This window comes from Falco cherrug, chromosome 8 (assembly GCF_023634085.1).
Source record: "Falco cherrug isolate bFalChe1 chromosome 8, bFalChe1.pri, whole genome shotgun sequence".
Classification (NCBI taxonomy): domain Eukaryota; kingdom Metazoa; phylum Chordata; class Aves; order Falconiformes; family Falconidae; genus Falco; species Falco cherrug.
Window position 1 is genome coordinate 63,678,757 of NC_073704.1, and position 11,838 is coordinate 63,690,594.

General features: G+C 51.8%; 1 long non-coding RNA gene across 1 annotated transcript; it reads right to left on the bottom strand.

Moving 5' to 3' along the window:
- Positions 1-728: 728 nt before the first annotated feature.
- Positions 729-9,902, bottom strand: LOC129736708 (uncharacterized). Its single transcript, XR_008733727.1, has 6 exons — positions 7,238-9,902; positions 6,081-6,216; positions 5,880-5,996; positions 4,470-4,605; positions 3,103-3,193; positions 729-2,354 (listed from the first exon to the last, which is right to left on the bottom strand). It is a non-coding gene; the product is annotated as an uncharacterized LOC129736708 (long non-coding RNA).
- Between the last annotated feature and the right edge of the window lie 1,936 nt (positions 9,903-11,838).

Sequence of the window (11,838 nt, forward strand, 5' to 3'; positions counted from 1 at the left end):
AGCCTCACCTGTACCACTTGGTGTTCTTCCTGAAGCTCTTTTCCTTGGTACAGCAATACCCGCCAGCCCAGCAGAACACAGGCCAAAGGGAACGGCTCAGAATGACAACAGAAAGCTGACAGGGATGGCACGCTTCAAAATGCAAAGCACCACACATGCATCACTTGTGACGAATGATCATCACAAGTCCTGAGGTTTCAGACCAGGGTTCCTCAGCAGCGTGCCTCACCACCTCAAGCCATGCAAGCCAAGGGATGCGACTTCGGGTCTATATCTTTATAACCAATTAAGGGCCCACCTCTTTTACCTTGAACTCTGGGTACCAGGTACAAGTCCACAAGCAGCAGCCAGACTTACAGCTCTTCAAGCCCTTGCAGACAGTAGTGAGCAGCTGAACCTCCTTAGCAGACAGTGTTGACCAAAGCTCAGTTTCAGAGGAAGAATATTTAAACCACCATGAAAAAAAAGTTAATCTCTGTAACATCAGGACATTTGTTTTTTGGCAAATAACACAAATAAGGCTGAGAACATTGCACACTGCCTTCTCCTTCAGAATGCAGGAATCCCTTTCTTTCACAAGGATAAAGTCTCCGAAAGCAGGCGAGGAGGGGGTAGGAGTGCGGGCAGAGCTGGCGGGCGCCGGCAGGGCCCGGGGCTGGTTAAGCACCACGGACAGAGGCCTCTGCCCACGGGGAGGGCGCTGCCCGCCCTGCCTGCCCTGCCTGCCCACGGCTGTGCTGCGGCCCCGGCCCGGCTCTCCGCACCCCTCATACCACTGCTGCCACCTGCTAAGGGCTCTGGACACCTGCACCAAAAAGAGCAAAACCCAGCAGAACCCCGGGTCTGATTCTTCATTCAACAGCTGATGTTCCTCAGCCAGAGCGAAGTAGACTTGGCAATGAGGAGTCTTAAAGGGGTAAGTGCCAGAAACCGAGCACTTGAACTAAGAATTATTTCCACCTGAATTTTCTGAAACTGCAAGTCACTAGAGTCAGGGTGGCCCCAGTCATTAGGCAACCACTCAAAGATAAGCAAATGAATAGGACTTCCTAGCAATTACACTCTCTCACCAATCCCCTGTAAAAGGAATTAAACTGGGGATGAGAAGGCAAAGGAAAATGCTACTAACATGCATTACGTTTGCAGTTTTAAAGAAAAAGCTTCACTGACTCTAGTACTACTTCCTGAAGGGGAATTTTCTTAAAGATATAATCAACAGAAGAATGAAAAAAAAATACTTTGAATTTACAAATTTTCCTGTACTACCTGTTTGTTTTAGCATGACACATACATCCCAGCTCATGAAGAATTAAGTTATCTTCAGAAGCAACTCCCCAGCCTTTGTGAATTCTATACTTTTTTCTCCCCCAAGTTAAAGCTGTGGCTTGCAATTCCTTTATAAGGTATTTATAAAAACGGGCACATTTTTACTTAAATTGGCCCTCCTCCGTTCCCCAGCTGCAAAGTTTATCCTCACACACGCACAGGCTTTGGGGATTAAGCTTTTGCCAGAACCTGGAAAAAAAAAGACTGAAAATGTGGTGGGAAACTAACATCTCCTACATCAAGTGTTAGTGTTAAAATGACAAGAAATGATCCACATAATGATTGTGTTCCACATTTTTAATTTGAATAGACCATAGGCTCTCTACAGCTAACAGCGTGGAAAAGAGACTCAACCAGCCCCATGCTTTTGATATGGACTGGGAAACAAAAAAACCGTGCTTGTCTGAATCAAGCATAGGAGAAACTTCACATACTTTCACAATCTTCTGCTCATGGGCACCTTGGGATAGTGAGGACAGAAACGGGCCCCCCATGCGACTGGCTGCGGCGCGGGCTTTGCCGCTGCCTCCCCTGCTGCACCCACAGGAAGCAGGGCTGCTGCCATGGGTGCCGTCAGCCGCCCCCAGTGCCACGTCAGGGGGATCCCTGCTCCGCTGTGGCTTCCTGTGCCGTACCAGTGACGGTGGCCACCACCATGGAGCCTGCACAGCAGCCGCTGGCGTCCCGGGTCAGGCTCTGCCTCCTCTCCAGCCTGGGTGGTGGGCTGGAGGCGAGGGTGGTGGCGGGGAAGGGGTTGTTGCCCATCCAAGATGTTCAACGCCAGCAGTAGTGCGGAACCAAGCTGAGGCGTTTTGAGGCAAGCGAGGCACAGATTTGTCGCAGTAACTCACTGGGCAGGAGCAACGCCTGGCTGCCCACGTGCCGTGTCACTTACCGCTGCGGTGGGTCTCCAGCAGCCAAACGCCAGCGCAGGACAGCGGCTCTGCAGCACTGGCCTCCGTGCCGAGATACACGCACACACTGCCACAAGGAGGGCACAGCCACAGGCAGGCTCTCGCTCAGATGCACTATGATTTAAGAGCCAAAAATAGCAACGAAAAATAATTTTAAATGCTTTCACAGAACTGTCAGTGAGCATGACTGCAGTGGGCTCAGAGGCCAAGAACCAGGCAGTGGCCCAGGACAGTGATTTCATAGCCAAGCTGGCACCCAGCACCCCTCCCAGGGCACCAGGCGCCTCCGCTGCCTGCACAAGCAAAGGCAGGGCAGGCTGGGGACGGGTGCGTGGCGTGTCAACCCCTTCCGAAGGATTTGGGTCTGACTGCAGCCTCAGCCCTGGCAAGGCTTTTAGAGCCCGGAATCTGCAGTAGGTGGAGGGCTCCAGCATGCACTGCTCAAGCAAGTGACTTTCCTCCCACTTCCATGCCACATCATTTGTTTCTTCAGTAACATAACTTCTTTTCGGTTTATCTGCACTTAGTAAGCAAGGTGGCAAATACTTTCACTAAAAAAAAAAAAAAAAAAAAAAAAAAAAGAGGCCCTCCAGACATCTCTGTCTGGGCAGGCTTGTTTCTAAGTGGAATTCATATTAGCAGTGGAAAACCAATACTTGGATTTTCTGATGATTCCCTCAGTACTACTTAATGGAGTACAACACTGTTCTCCGCTTACACAGTGCTACAAAGACAGACACTTGGCCCAAAGTACTTTGGGTGTTTAAAACCTCAGAGAAGATGAGTTTGGGGTTGCGGGTTTTTTATTATTTTTTTTGTAACCAGAGCTTTGTGACTTGCCTAAAGTAAAAAAGTGACTTACAGAACATGTATCTTGCTACTCCCAGGAGCAACTTCTCCATGAAGTTTCTATTGGTGCAGGCTACATTTTAGGCAAAAAGCTTTTGCATACACTAAAAAGTGAAAAAACAAACGTGGTTATCTACAAACAAACCACCATAAACCAAACCAATAAATATAGGTGCTGCTTTCGTAAGCTTAATTGTTTAATGTCTCCATGTAACATTGTTAACATTTAAATGTCACACTCAATATCATTTCTAATCTATTTCAGTATGACAGTCTGTTTACTACCACCCTGGGGCAAGCTGCTGGGAGCCAGTACTTATTCTCTACTCACTGCAAGATTACACCTTGGGGAAATGTGATGCAATTTGCAAATTCTCCTTCATCCGGCTTCATCCTACTCTGTGTAATTTGATTTTTTGCAGAAAAAATAAATTGCTGTAGCTGTAGCATGCCTTTCCCTCCAGCTGCACGGGCTGAAGGAAGCAGGCTGGCTCCAGCACCAGCCAGGCTGCAGTGCCAGCCCAGCACAGGGTCTGAAACACAGTTTGTAAACTCAACCACTGATTCAAGAGATATTACATGTGCTGATGCTAGATGTTACATGGTGACCCACATTTAGCTTTTTTTTCATGTTATAAAATGTTTTATTTAACTTCTGTACCATCTTCTGAAAGGAAGGAACAGCACAGGCTAGCAAATGGCTTGGAAATAAATGTTGAGGCTTCTCGATTTCATACAAGGCAAAGCTGGAATAGTGTTGGAATCATGCAAATGGTTAGGAGGGTTGTCCAAAATCAGGTCCTCAAAAATGATAGAAGAGACCCGAAGTTGTTTATATCACCTCAATTAAACCATCTGCTGGACATTATGAGTTCTGACATTGTTTCTTAATGACATGATCCTGTCCTGTCCCTGCACAGAACCTACAACTCGGTGCAGCTGGGACTGCCATAGGGGTCCCCTTGGCTGCTAGAGCAAAGGCACAGGGAGGGCACGCCTTTTGGTTTGCCAAACCAGCCTGGGAGGGCAAGCGGAGCGTGCCAGGAGCGGCGGGAGGAGAAGGGCAGCCCTGGGAGGGAACCGCCCGGGAGAAGCGGGTGCGCTCCCTGCCCGCGGTGCCGGGGTCCTCGCCCCATCCTGAGCCAGGGGTGGCCAAATGCGGCTGGGTTGGGAAGCCCCCTGTCCCTTCTGCCTGCCGACTGCTGAGGCGGCCCAGTACCCAGACAAAGCTACTGCCTTTTTAACTGGAAAGGCACAAATTTAGCCCATCTGAAATTACAGACCGTTGTTCCCACATTTCCTACAGAGCCAGGAAAGGGAAGGGGACACTGCCACGGGGAGCTCTAAGCCCTGTAGATCCGACTTAGCCATTGGACATACCTGTTTCTTTCTGTTGATTCCCACTGATTCCATCCATGTCCACCAATGCCCTCCGTGCCACGGTGCCCACAGCTCCAGCCCAGCCCACTGCTCTTCGTCTATGTGTGATGATTTGGGGCAACCAACCTGGGCTTTGCTGCTGGGAAGAAAGGGAAAAAAAAGCAAAAAGCCTTGGCTTTGGCCACAGAACAAAGCAAAATGTCGGGGTTTGGTTGCACTGAGGGTCTTTTCAGCTGGTTCCTCTGTTCTCTGGTATCGTCCAGAGATGCAGCAATGGAAAGACCCGAACAGCACCAGCCCAGTGTGCCTTCATCCCTCAGCCTCTCCACCACGTGGGGCCAAGAGGAGCCTGATAGGAGACATGGCAACATCTAAATTAACAACTTAGACCATTTTCCTGAATTGGTTGGAGACTGAGTTGTGCTTAAATCAGGCATGAAAAGCATGAGAGGGACAAGACAGGGTGGGCACAGACCCCCAGCTGCTGGAGCCCCAGGACAAGCCTGCATCCTGCCACTGGCCACAGCTGGAAGCAAAGCCAAGCTTCCATGACAAGGAGTCCCAGTTCAGGCTGGGTTCACACGCCTGGGGTTCTGTGCCCACCCTGGCGGCAGCAGCGGGCTCGGGGGGTGTCCCAGCCCCACACACCCCGGTGCCTTGGCGGGGCAGCGCCCATCTCACCGCCGGCACTGGGGGTGACGCACAGTCAGAACTTGCCCTCGTTATTTCAGTCACCACCAGGTTTAACGCTCAGCACAGCCGAAGCCTCTGAACGAGCTGTTTTGGTTCCCTTCGGGTCAGTGATGCTCCCGAAGGGCTGCGATCCCCTCTCCCGATCCGCCTCTCACCCAAGCCCCCGGCTCTACGTCGTTTCTCAGAACTGGGACCAGCTCTGTAGCTATCGCTTTCCACCCACACGAGCCAAATTGATACATGTCAGCTTTTCCCATTATCAGGTTTACGTTACTGTATTAATAGTTTGGGGGAATGATTTTATCTGCCTTTGGGGAAGATGCTACCCGCTCTCTGTGCAGGGTTTGCAGAACTGGGTGTTCCCAGCCAAGGGGCTCCCACTCCCCACAGCCCCCCAGGACGCCGCAGTCCTCCAGGACCACTGCAGCAGTGCCGGGCCCCATGCCAGGGCACAGGCTGTGGGACCACAGACGGCTTTGGGACAGACAGACATACAGACACTGCACTGTGCTGCCCTGGATACACGCCAGCTCCTACACCTTCCTCCCGATACCTGTGATGGGAAACCTCCAGGTTCCCACCTGGCTCTGACCCAGCCTTTCAATTTTGCAGGAAATTCGATGATTGAGAATCATCACCATCTTTTTTTCCCCAGTAAAATCAACCTTTTCGGGCTAATATAAGCAATGAAACAGGAATGCCGCAGCCCAGCCCTACCGTTGCGACGTTAACTCTTCCAACACAAAAAGGATGCGGTGGAACTGGAAGCAGTTTGTTTGAAAGGTGAAGTTCAGCATTTCCTCGAGCTATGCAACACCTTGACTTCACTGAAAGCTTTAAAAAAAAAGGGGGGGGTTAAACTTATATTTCTAGCTTTTCCACATCAATTTAACAATTTACATTTTACAAGCCTCTAACCAGGTATAAGGCGAAGGCTGGGTCTCCCCGGAGGGGCTTTGCCTGAGCCGGGGCCGCAGCAGTGCGGGGTGCCAGTGTGAGCAGAGCCACCGGTGCCGCCGGCATCGAGCCGCTCCACCTGTGCTTGCAGCAGCACCTGGAAAAAGGCATTTGAGAATTTGGAGGAGAAATTAAATGAGCCATTTTGGTGAGCCAACCTTCTTCCCGACAAAATTCCCACTAACACCACAGTTCAGCCATGGTGAGAAATAACTGTGGGCTTACACCTGCTCTTCTGCTCCAGGATGTGGTGGTTTGAGTCCCTGAGTTACTGTTGGGTTTCTGATGTCTCTGGGATGGCATGAGACATCATGGGATGGCATGGGACAACATGGGATGGCATGAGACAATGTGGGATGGTGTGGGACGGCATGCGATGTCACAGCCCATGGGCACTGCACCGTGCGAGGCTGCAAGGCGCCGTGCCGAGCCAGGCGCTGCAGGAGCCATCCTCGCAGGATGGGATACGTGCTACAGAGCTGAGCAAGTCCTAGTTAAAACCCAAACACCCACACGGCAGAAAACCCCCTCAGCTACTTCTTCCTTTACATGCAAGAGCATTTTTTTGTCTGCAGATCTTTAACATCTTGATAAACGTTTTGAGGTTTTGTTTTCTTTCAGATCTGACTTTGGCTACTTGAGCTTGTCAGAGCTGCTGTCATTATGACCAAATGATATGAATTTATTCTGACACATGGCTCGGCTGTTCCTCTTCAACAGCAGCCACACGCCATTTGCTTCTCCAAAGTGCTGCCATCACCTGTGATGCCCTTTTCTGCTGGTGATGGCCGAGCTGTGGCATGGGGCACTGCAGTGCTGCCATGTCACCAGGGCCATGCCAGGGCAAAGGGGCCAGGCAGGAGGAGAGGTCTTCCACACCAGCAAGGGGCTGGGGTGTCCTGGAAAGCAGCATGAGACACTGGGGTGCTCCCACCTGCACCCCGTGATGGTGGTGTCCCCAGGCAGGTGGGTGCTGAGCCAGCTGCAGGTGCACAGGCAGCAGAGGTGCACATTTAAGTGCAAAAGTAAGTATCTGCTTTCGTGTCACTTCGCCTCCTGGATTTCTGACCTGAGGGTGACACTGATCCCCGAGCTGCAGCTGCTGGGCACAGACCCACGTGGACAGCAAAGCTGTGGTGGGGAGACACCTCCAAATTCAACCAGATACTTGATGGGGTCATGTCGTCCTCCCGTGAGACATCGATATCCAAGGCAGGAGCCCGGCAGGCTTCCAGGCACACACATCCCAGAGCTGGTCCTTCTGTGTAGCTGTTTGTCTTTTCCGTTGTGGAGACAAGCAAAACTTCACAGATATTTCTCTGCACATAAGAAGATGGCTTGACTTTACACGGGTCTTGCAACGCGCTTGGTTAAGTCGTGCACACATTCATCATTTTCCACATGCAGCATGTTGCAAACACACTCAATAGTAAACAGATACTCAAACGTCAAAGAGAAATTCTCAACTTGTCCCAGTATCTCTTCATCTATCAATTAGGTGATTAAAATCTGCATGGTAGCTGAATAACAGATAACATTGGTTAAGGGCGAAAAGTCTGCGCTGTCATTACATAATGCCTTCTTTGGGCCGTCGCGCCTCATCAGCACAGGAAGACACCTATATTTGGTACTCAATGGAGACGCCGGTCCCTCTTCGCACTATAAAAATGGTGCTTTGCCAAGCAGCGAGGCAGAGAGGCCCCGGCCAGCCAGCCCAGCCAGCACGGGAAGCACCCGGCAGCGGTGACAGGATGCTCCCCTTGCTGAAGGCTGCATTCATGCTCCTCTCCCTGCTCGAGCTCATCTCGTCCACCCCACTGATGACCACCTTTCCCAAAGTAAAGCTGTCAGAGATCACCCACCGCATCCAACAGCTCAACTCAGGAGTACAGGTAAATGCTGTTACACCTCCTGGTGTTTCTTTGCTTACAGACAGAGGAACGTTATTGATGATGATGATGATATTCCTTGGTGCTGAAGGCCAGGCACTGGCACTGCCATCAGGCATTCCTGACTGGTTCAGCCCGCTGCATCCCACCTCCAGCTTTGGGCACCCTGGCCCATCTCAGCCTAGACTTTGGGTGCTCAGGATTTGACCTGGTGGTACAGGAGGATGCTGGTGGCAGCCAGGGTGAAGTGTTGCACCTGACATTAGGCACATTGCAGGAAAAAATGCCGAGGAACAAGAGAACCTCCCCCAAACCTCCCTGTGCCACACACAGAGCTGTGTCAGGGTGACTGGGGCAGCTTGGTGAAGGGGACACAGTGGCCTGGCACAGTGCGAGCTGCAGGGGGGTTCTGCTCTGCTCTGGTCCATAGCACCCACAGAGCACCCAGGGACCCTCCTGCCCCTTCCCAAACAACTGCTTGCAAATGCTGTGCAACCCCAGGGCCCGACTTCCCGGGAGCCTGTTATGGAACAATTTGCTGAAAGATGGGTCTCGGTGGTGCAGCACCCAGGGTGCATCCGCACTGTGTCCTGCCGGAGGGACTGGGATATGGTGCCTCTTCCCAGGGGAGGGTGCAGCTGGCAGCTCCTGGGGAAGGTCTTACCTTGTAATGATGGTCTCTCGTAACAATGGCTCTCCCTTGTGTCACCTCTCCAGGTCCCTTGCAATGACACCCGAGTGGCACAGGTTGCCTTCACGGATCGAAAGGTAAAAGATGATAGAGACACAGGCAGAAAACACATTTTTAATACACACCAACATCACCAGCACCTTCCTCACTGCAGTGCACAGCCCACGTAGCAGAGGTAGTTTTATTAGTCACCGGGCTAGAGCCGCTCAAGCACCATCGCTGGGGGCAAGTGCACAGATGGATGCCGGCTGTGCCCAAGGACCTGCCCCCAGCCACCACCTCTGCCCCCAGCTCCCCTGCCCCCAGCCCAGGGCCCAAGTCACCACACGGGGCTGTGATTACAGCCATAAAACGAAAACAGTTTAGAAAGTCTCTGTGAAACCTCCCACCAGTCCTGGACACCTCGATAAGTAGCATCAACTTACATCAAACACAGGGCTCTAATGATTTCTTCCCTGTGGTTTCCAGCTGTCAGAGCAGGAGCTGCTGTGCCAGGCTGCCATGGCACTCATGAAAGTCACCAGGTGCAGGAAGGACTACGAGCCCTTCATCATCAACTTGCAGAGCTTGCACGGCAAGACGGTAAGCAGGAGCCGCAGCCTCCCCGCTCGCCGCCCCACTGTGCGGCTCCAGCCCCCCGGCGCAGCCTTGCCCCCGGTGCCAGCTCTGCCGAGCACGGGGCCCGTATCCGTGCCGGCTCCCCCACGCACCCACAGGGCTGAGCAGGCCGGTATTTACCTTGCATGGGGCCAGACCGGGGCATCGCAAACCTGCGCGGCTCTGTGAGATAATTCACCTCCACGGGAAGAGGGTGAATGTCCCCGCCAGCCCCGGCCACCCCAGACCCATGGCCACGGGGGTCACACTGCCAGGCACGGGGGCTGGGTGCTTGTCCTGAGGCAAGGGATGAGTTCCCAACATCCTGGGGCATCATCCTCACAACTCTGAATTATTTGCTGAATTATTTATATGGAGACAGAAGCAATTGAAACAAAGCATCTTGTGTGGGCTGGTGGCCTGGCTACCCACTGCCTGAGCTGCTACATCTCACTGTCAGCTCTAATGTATTTATGCTTTTCCTTCTCCAGAACTGCTCCCTGAGCAACGAAAACGAGATCTACCTGCGCAACTTCTTGCCGAAGCTGGGAAACTTCACCCAGGGGATGTACAGGCGCCTGGCCACGTCGGCTGCGCAGTGAGACAGGCACTGCTCCGGTGAGAGCGGTGGCTGCCAGCCCCCAGCCCAGGGATCCGACTGCTGGTAGCAATTCAGATCGGTTTTGCAGAGTTCTTTTGCTCCTCGTTGCATGCACTTCCTCAGCTCCCCCCCAGCCCTCCTAACCCAGTGCAATCCCAACAGCAAGTCCCAGCAGGTATGCCGGGCACACGGCATCGCTCAGCCATGATGGGAAATGTCCCCTCCCCAGCATCTCCCAAGCCTTCCACCCAAGTGCCATGGTTCAGACATTACCCAGCCTCTGCAGGAGAGGTCTCATCAGGATGAGGCTGCCCTTAGCGCTCGCTTGCAGCCCTGCGGCTCTTCCAGCTGGCATGAGGCAGGATGCGACCCCCCAGGAGGGATGTGATCCCCGGGAGGGATGCGGGAGGGTTTGCCAGCTGGGAGGAGCTGAGCATCCATCCTGCCGGGCAGCGTGGCAGAAGGGCTGAGCTTTTAACTCATTCACCTTCTCCTGCAGCGCCTACCAAAACCAAATTATCTGTTTCCTGTTCCTCTTAATGAAGGGAGGCTTCTTCATAATCGCCTTCTCTTCCTAACGAGATCAAAATCTAGACTGAAATGATGCATTTTTTGCTAATGAGTTACTACAGCAGCTCAGGGCTCGGAGCCGGGGAAGTGCAGCATCCGAGAGCGGCAGCCGGGAGGGGAAGCAGCGGAGGGAGTGGGACAGAACCATGCGCGTAACCTCTAACGCGTCTTCTCTTGTCGGTGGGCTTTTAAGTTATTAATAGTGAAGATCAGGAAAGTCTGTAGGATAACTTTGGATCTAATGGGTGCTCATTGGCATCATACTTCTGGAGTTTATTTATTATTATTCTATTTTATTTAAATAATTTATTTTTATACTGCATAATCTAAAGATTCAAGACCAAAAAGTCTTAGCTGTTGAAAGATTTTCTTTGCGTGGGACCCAAAACAAAAAGGAAAAGCCAGTATTCAGGTATTTTAAGTTATAGAAGAGTTGTTCTGTGGAATACAGTCATATTTAAAATACTGCTACCTCGTTTTTAGGGAACTATTACTTCCTAATTGCTTTTCCATGACAATGAATGTGTGCCGATTCATAATTTATTGTTCTTCCCTCTATTTAAAATATTTGTATTACAACAGAGTTAATATATTCAAATTACCATGTATTTAGATGTCTTCATTTTATTTTTTTTTTTCATTTCAACTTTGCACTGATGTTATAGAAGTGTCTCAGGGCTTAAGCAATAAACTACTGAGCAACGAGCTCTTGGTACCGATGGTTTACGCAGTTTATTCTTCTTACCTTCAGCAGTTAATGAGGAGCATCGGGGGTGCTGCCTCCTTGGTCAGTCGCACAGGGGACCGGGGGGTGGGGGAGGCCAGCATTTTTGGGACAATATACAGCAAATCTGCCCAATCTGCCATTGAGAGCAAGCTGTCAAGAAAGTAAAAGACACCAATGAACCTTCTGGGCTTGCAGAAATTGTAGGAAAACACAGAACAAAAGGAGTGGCTGGAGGAGCAGGGATGCGAGTCCTCGGCTGGGAAGAGCGTCTTGTGCATGGGGAAGGGGCACGTGGCTCATCCCATGCTGAAGGGGAGTATGTTGGGGTGCAGCGTGAGGTCTGGGGGGGGCAGCAGGGCTGAAACAGGCAGCAAAGCGGTGCCAGACGCCGGGGAAAGCGTCCTCAGCTGATGGGCGAGGGAAGGGACAGGGCTGGCGCACGGGACTAGAGCCTGCTTGGGTGCTAGAGCGGCCAGTACATGGACAGGAAACAAATAGGCAAAATGGCTGTTGGAAATTGTTATAAATGCAGGAGACTGCTATGAACATGTGTGACAGGGTGTTAACTGCACCCTTGGAGCTGCTCTGGATAAACCCCAGCACCAGATGTGGCAGGCAACAGACATGCAAGAAAACAGCAGAAC